This window comes from Chenopodium quinoa, unplaced genomic scaffold (genome assembly GCF_001683475.1).
Source record: "Chenopodium quinoa cultivar QQ74 unplaced genomic scaffold, ASM168347v1, whole genome shotgun sequence".
NCBI lineage: Eukaryota > Viridiplantae > Streptophyta > Magnoliopsida > Caryophyllales > Amaranthaceae > Chenopodium > Chenopodium quinoa.
The window spans coordinates 3,548,329-3,556,761 of NW_018744502.1; positions in this window are offsets into that span (position 1 = coordinate 3,548,329).

An 8,433-nucleotide genomic window follows, 5' to 3' on the forward strand; every position below is an offset into this window, starting at 1 on the left:
TCTTGATACCCTGTTTTGAATATTTCCGTAAATCGAATGGACTCATTATTTAATTCTAAACCACAATTAAATATTAATGGAGCGAATGATAATTTTGCACAAAATTAATTACTCCATTAATGAATGGTTTTAATACAGTGTCTTACATTAAATATCCTATTTAATTAAAACACATGTACAGGGAATTTCAAAGCCAGTCTCCAACATGCTTAATTCCCATCGCCTCAATGCGTTTGTTGTGTTTCACTTGAGGCAGCGATTTAGTCAAAGGATTAGCTACATTATCATCTGTGTCAATCTTACAAATTCTGATTTCACCTTCGGATTTCCATTCCCTTATCATGTGAAATCGCCTTTGCACGTGTTTGACTTTCTGGTGCTCTCTCGGCTCCCTGGCCTGAGCGATAGCTCCATTGTTATCACAATAGAGGTCTATCGGCCCCTTAATTGAGGGTACAACACCAAGTTCGCTAATGAACTTGCGAATCCAAATAGCTTCCTTGGCAGCTTCTAAAGCGGCCAAGTACTCGGCTTTAGTTGTAGAGTCTGCAGTGGTGCTCTACTTGACACTTTTCAAGCTAAACGCTCCTCCATTCAGACAGAATATGTACCCCGACTGTGACTTGAAGTCGTCTCTGTCAGTCTGGAAGCTACCGTCGGTGTAACCTTCAACAACTAGTTCTTTGTGGCCTCCATACACCAGGAATTTATCCTTGTTCCTTTTCAGGTACTTAAGGATGTTCTTGGCCGCAGTCCAATGCGCCTCTCCTGGGTTCGATTGGTATCGGCTCGTTGCACTCAGGGCATACGATACATCTGGCCTTGTACATATCATGGCATACATGATCAATCCGATTAGCGAAGCATATGGGATCTGATTCATTCTTTCTCGCTCAACAGGTGTCTGTGGACACTGTTTCTTGCTGAGAGTTATGCCATGGGACATGGGTAAATGCCCTCTTTTGGCATTCTCCATGTGGAATCGATCCAGTACCTTATCAATGTAAGTACTCTGGCTTAATCCAATCATCCTCTTAGATCTATCCCTGTAGATCTTGATGCCCAATATGTACTGTGCCTCTCCTAAGTCCTTAATTGAAAAGTACTTTCCCAACCAGCCCTTTACGAACTCCAATAATTTTGTGTTGTTTCCAATGAGAAGTATGTCATTGACATATAGGACTAGGAATGCAATATCACTCCCACTTACCTTCTTGTATACACAAGATTCATCTGGATTATTGATAAAACCAAACTTGCTAATGGCTTCATCAAATCGCAGATTCCAACTTCTGCTGGCTTGCTTTAGTCCATAAAATGGACTTCTTCAGCTTGCAAACCTTTCCAGCGTTGCCTGGATCGACAAAACCTTCTGGCTGTGTCATATACACAGTTTCTTCCAAAATTCCATTAAGGAAGGCGGTTTTGACATCCATTTGCCATATTTCGTAATCGTAACATGCAGCAATCGCTAGGATGATCCGGACGGATTTTAGCATTGCAACTGGTGAAAAATTTTCATCATAGTCAATCCCGTGGACTTGTCTATAACCTTTTTCCACCAGCCTAGCTTTGTATATTGATACATTTCCATCCTTATCTGTCTTCACTTTGAAGATCCATTTGCAAACAATGGGTGTATAACCCTCGGGCAAATTCACCAAGTCCCAGACTTGATTTTCAGACATGGAGTCCACCTCGGATTTCATGGCCTCTTGCCATTTTGCAGAGTCGGGGCTCGTCATAGCTTGCTTGTATGTTGCCGGCTCATCACCATCCATGACTAGGATGTCCTGATCATCGGTTAAGACGATACCGAGGTATCTGTCTGGTTGAGATCTTTGCCGTTGCGACCTACGAAGGGTAATCGGTTGAGCATTTTCATTGTCAGTTTGATTCTGACCAATCTTCTTAGATGCTTCCAAAGCATCTAGATTGTCAGTTTTGTCAGGTTGACATTGTTGCTCGTCCTCTCGAACTTCGTCGAGTTTGATTTTCCTCCCACTTGTCATTTTGGAAAGGTGATCCTTCTCCAAAAAGACACCATCACGAGCAACAAATACTTTGTTCTCGGATTTATTGTAGAAGTAATACCCTTTGGTTTCTTTTGGATATCCCACAAAGAAACACTTATCCGATTTGGGGTGAAGTTTGTCCGAAATTAATCGCTTGACATATGCTTCGCATCCCCAAATCTTGAGGAAAGACAACCTAGGAGGTTTCTTAGTCCATAATTCATATGGAGTCTTTTCAACAGCTTTTGACGAAGCTCTATTCAATGTTAGTGCTGCAGTTTGTAGCGCATGTCCCCAGAAGGAGATAGGGAGTTCACTAAGACCCATCATTGATCGAACCATGTCTAACAAGGTTCGATTCCTCCGTTTGGACACTCCGTTCCATTGAGGAGTTTCGGGAGGTGTCAACTCCGAAAGAATGCCATTTTCTTTCAAGTGATCGTCGAATTCATGGCTCAAATATTCGCCACCTCGATCCGATCGAAGTGCTTTAATTTTCTTGCCAAGTTGATTTTCAACTTCTTTCTGAAATTCTTTGAATTTGTCAAAGGATTCAGATTTATTCGACATCAAGTAGATATAGCCATATCTACTATAATCGTCGGTGAAAGTGATGAAATATCGGTAACCTTGTCTTGCGGGTGTGCTCATTGGTCCACATACATCTGTGTGTATTAGACCTAATAAGTCACTTTCCCTTTCTCCCAACTTGGAGAATGACTGTTTTATAATCTTGCCTAATAAGCATCCTTCGCAATTTTCAAACGACTCTAAGTCGAATGAGTCAAGAACACCGTATTGAAGAAGTTTCTTGATGCGCTTGATGTTAATATGGCCAAGACGACAATGCCACAAGTAGGTTTGATTCGACTTGATGGTCTTAGCCCTTTTGGCAGTATTATCGATGTTATAAACTTGTTTGTCTAGTGAATGCACATAAAGACCATTTTCTGAATGTGCCTTACCATATAAAACATTATCAAAATAAATAAAACAACTATTGTTTTTGATTCGAAATTCGAATCCTTTGGAGTCCAACGCCGATATTGAGATAATGTTTTTGGTCACTCTTGGAACATGATAGCAGTTTTCAAGTTCTAGAATAAGCCCTGAGGGCAAAGACAAACTGAGAATTCCAACGGAGACGACAGACATCCTTGCTCCATTGCCGACCCGAAGCTCGATCTCTCCCTTCTCTAGCCTCCTATTTATCCTTAGTCCCAGAGCATTGGAACAAAGATGTGAGCCACATCCGGTATCTAATACCCATGATGTTTTGCTAGCGAAGATTAAGTCTATAACGAAAATACCTGATGAAGAAGCAACGTTGTCGTTCTTCTTATCTTCCTTAAATTTGAGGCAGTCCCATTTCCAATGTCCCTTCTTCTTGCAGTAGAAACATTCGGAATCAAATTTAGAAGAGGCTGCCTTCTTGTCCTTGCTGCCCTTGGCAGATTTTGACTTAAGGGACCTAGGGTTTCTATGTTGGTTGATTTAAGTGAACTTAACTAATCGTCGCAACATAATAGAAATCCTAGACATGCATCTAGCAATCATATATAATAACAATATATAAGGCATAAAAATAGATGCATTTGGCAACTAGCATGACCCCTTGAAATCTTCAATTTCCATGGGTCTTCATCTTGGCTCGTCTTCATCGAAACGCCGTCTTGAGACATCTTGGCCAAAATAAAATAAAAGAAGCTAGCTAGAATGACTAAGATTAATCTAATAGTACAAAAATACTTAACGGTTCGCAGACCGTATTTAGATTTACAAAAATACATAACGGAACGCAGTCCGTATTTTCTACCTAGTCGGGCCCCACTAGTTGCCATTTTCATAGACCTGTTTTGAAAAAACAATCTTCCATTCACCCATTCACTATTTGTGAATGGCCCATGCAATTTTACGAAATACATAATTAAACACGCAGAACTAGTAACTAACTTAGGTGGTTAATCCAATTAACGCGCCTAATTAAACTAGTCAAAGTTGTTTAATCCATTATTTCTAAACGCAAAAAGCTCACGCAATTAATTAACCTCCCACTAAATTCTGCATCCATACTTAACTAATCCGATAATTTAAGTCGGCATAACCCAAAATTTGTCAAATTTTGCAAAATCGAAAATCGAGGTTTTTAACCTCGTTAAAATAATTATTTAAAAATATTAAAATTGGAAAAATTGCAAAATCATAGTTCAAACATTAAGCAATAACTTCCCACAAAACCCCTAGTGGGTGCGCACCATGGCTGCTAGGCAGCCCATGGCCCTGCGCCATGGTGCGTAGTGCTGGCAGCTAGCAAGCATGCCTAGCACAGCCTGCCTTGCTAGCTAGAACCAGCAGCAAGCTACGCATGCTAGCTGCTTGCTGGCGCAGGCAGCAATGGCCTGGCTGGCGGGGGCTTGCTGCCTCGCTGCCAAGCATCAACACAAGCGCACCAGCAGCGTAAGGCCTATGCACCAGCACACGCACTACACAGCTGCCTCCTCGCCACACATCAATGCACAGAAGCATCATGGCACACCCCTGTGCGCACCATAGGCAGCCACATGTGGGCTGCTAGGCAGCCCGGCTAGCCTTGGTGGCGCTTGGGTGTTTTTGCCTTGATTTGCGTGCCATTTCTCGAAATTTAATTCCGATTTGTGTGTGACAAAATTTAATTCTAAATTACATTTTAGAATTAATTAGAAGAAAATTAAAGTAAAATAAGATAAGACTTAAATAAACTTATTTTCATTGGTTCACAAGCCTAAATTATCCAAAAAATTTATTTTGAACAAAATTAGGTCTTTCTTTATGCTTAAAATAAAATGAGCTATGTCCATAATTAATCTTGCCAATATGCAAATTAATAATGGATTTGACAAATGGGAGTTGGAAAAATAAATTAACCATCCAATGATAAAATTTTTAAACTTGCATACTTGTGTAAAATACCAAGATTATATCTTCCAATATGAAGATTAATCAAATTTTACTCACAAGTAATTGAACTTGATGGATTTTAATCAACCAAACATGAAAAATCCAAACTTTGTTCAACATGGAATTTAGGGTTAGGGTTCCAATCATTTAAACCTTTAAAGATTAGAACTTTAATATTATAGGAACTTTAAAATTACAAGATCACAACAAGCTTTCACATTTTATTGCAATTTATTTGCAAAATTTGTGAAAAACAAGTTTATGTGAAAAATTAGTATATCAACTTAAGCACTAATAAAAACTCCATTATTATGCTTAAGGATATTTAATCTAACATTGTAATGCTTGCATTAATCAAGGCTTAAAAAGAATTAAAATTTTCGTTGAAAAACGAAAAACCCCAGAAAAAATGGCTTTCTGGTTCGAATTTGGCTTCTGGACAGCTCTAACAGGGTTGAATCTGTTCCAGAATGTCGATTCCACCCAAAAATCACTATTTTTGAGCCAAAATCTGGGTTCGACAGCCAAATCAAAAATAAAATCGAGTTTTAAAATTAATTAAAACGAGCATCTAATCTAATTAGAAGAACATGAACCAGAAAAATAATTTTTTTTAAAACACCTTAATTAAAAAATAATTGCAAAAATTAAAAGGAGCGTGGCTCCGATACCGCTGTAGGGTTTCGTAGTGACCCGACACTACGCGGAAAGAAACCCACCAAGACCCGCCCCTTAATTAAAACAATTAACAAGCATATTAAACTTAATCAAACAAGATTAAGAACAAGAATTATACCTTTGTCGCGTGCTTCGCTCCCAAAGAGCTCTTACTTCAAAATCCCGAAAACACGAGATCTCCGACGGATCGTACCCTCGACCCGACCCGAGCATCCTAAGTCTTGAAGGTTAGTCATGACCCGGACAATAATAACTATGAGTTTTACGAATCAAAGGTTTACTCTTAATTAGAGTTGCCTTTTTAATTCCACTCAAGGTTGTTCATTCCCAAATACCCAAGCTTGATATTTATAGGGAAATGAACCCTTGAACTTCATTCCCCAACCAATGTGGGAGAATGAATAATTTGCTAATTAATTTATTTCTAAAATAAATCAATAATTAAATTCAATCACAATGCAACAAGTGTCAAGGGGAGAGAGAAGGTTAGGTGAAGACCATGGAGAGGTGGGGGGACCATTGCCTTGCTCCCCAAGGCTTTGCCGAAGCCTTGTCCCCACCCCTCACAAAATCGCCTCAACCACGGCATCCCACGCACCACACACATCATCACTGCACCTTTCGCCCATGCTCGCATAGCCAGCATGCGTGCTGCTAGGGAGCCACGCATGCTGGCCCTTTTGCCTCGCCAGCCACACGCACCATCCTCGCAGTATCCCTCGCACATGCACTAGCTACGCACCATGCGCTCTAGCCATGCACAACACGCATCAGCCTCGCACCACACGTACACCCACGCATCACACAGCAGCCTTGGTGCGTGGTGATGCTGGGCTGCTGTGCGTGGCCTAGCAATATGCTGGCGCCCAGGCCCTCGCACATGCATGGTGCGCTGCTTGGTGCTGCCATGCGAAGGCTAGCACACAAGCCAGCACACATGTTGCGATGGGCTGCTTGGTTCGCCTGGTGCCTGTGATGGCAGCGATGGTGCCTAGGCATCATGCTAGGGCTGCGATAGCGCCTAGGCATGATGCTAGGGCTGCGATAGGTTGCCATGGCGCGCCTAGGCTGCGATGGTGCCCCCTAGCACACCTAGTGTTCTTAGGCTTGCGCCTAGCCATGCTAGGTGCATGCTAGCCTGAACTAGCCTAGCATCCACATGGAAAGGCCAGTGTAGTGCTAGGGCTATGTTCATACTTGTTGCTTTGTGATTTCGCGACGCTCGTTCTCGACGCTCTAAGCTCGATATCCGACGTCTGTATTCGTAAAACTCTGCTGACTCATTAAATCCTTTCGGATTAATTCGTCGTCTCGGATCGGTGATTCAATTGGGTTCGACCAGAAGGGTTCAGTTAAGATTAAGCTGTAACATCAATTGTACATTGATATTAGTGATCGGAAGCGGCCTCCACCTAGGCATTCCGATCACTTAACCTTACTGAAGAATTAGCTCTGTAATAATTCTGAACCCTCTATCGGAAGAATACACTTGTTGGAAGGACACCATTCCTTTCAAGATACTGTGGCACGGTATTTATACCGTAGCGCGGTACTCAATTTTATTCTTTTTGAACATAAAAACGTGTGAAAAAGATTAAAATAGGTGAAAAATGTGTCGTGGCACGGAAAAACACAATGTGGCATGGTATTCTTACCGTAGCGCGACAATTATGTTTTCTGGAAGCTTCTTTAAAATTCATTTTTATCCTGTTTTAAATAAAAACACCAGGATAATTAGGCGTCATTTCCGTCATTCCCGGATTAGGGTTTTATAATTTTATTAATTGGGCTTAATTAATAAATAATGAAAAGGATTAAAAATGGTTTGGGCTAAAATGAGGATTGGGCAAGGTTTGACTAAATACTTGGACTAAAATGTGGACTGATTTGTAAACTATATTGGACTGAACAATGATTTTAGCACTCTCGAGATTAAATACTCGACCCGACCAATAATGGCGATAAAAAGTTTTTCATCATCGAGTTTAGTTTTGGGGAGACATTTTTAGATGTCTATACAAACCCACCACTTACATACACCACCCAACACCTTTTAAAACCACTACACCCACCACAAAAACCACAAACATAATAAACCCTAACCATTATAATAAATACCTCTATCCATCGCATAAATAACCCCCCAAACACCCAAAAACAAACCTATAACACCATGAAAACAAACAAGAAACCAAATCTAAGAAAGGTTACGTAAGGAAAAAAAGAGAGAAGGGGACTTGCAGCGGTGACAAAGATGAGGGCTGGGGAAATAGTAATAAGCAGTTGGCAGAGGGGAGGGTCACGACGGTAGGTGGTGAAGTGGACAATTGCAAAAGTGGAGGTGGTAAGGTGAAGGATAGATTGAAGTGGTGGTGGTTGTAGAAGGAGGGGTAGTGGCGGTTCTAAAGTTGATTCTTTTCTTAATGTAAAACGAGAAAATACATGTATCTTAACCAGAGATACGTTTGAAGCATCTCAAAAGTGTATGCTGGACTTTTCCTTAATAAAAGATGGGTTATATATGTCATTTTATCAGATTGGTATAAGACGGTAAATTAACTTCGTTAATTACAGTAGATCCGCAAAAAAATTGCGAGATTAGTGAAGCTCTTAATTTTGCAACAATGGAGTTCGGGAAAATGAATAGGGGAGGGAAACTTTCAAGAAAATGACAAACACTTACCCTTTGGGGTTAACAACACCCTTAATTTCTCTTAGTGTTTTTCGTGAAATTCGGCGGCGAAGTCGCCAGAAATGGTGTGTGGGGGTCGGGATTAATTACAGTATTAGTGGTGTTGGAGAT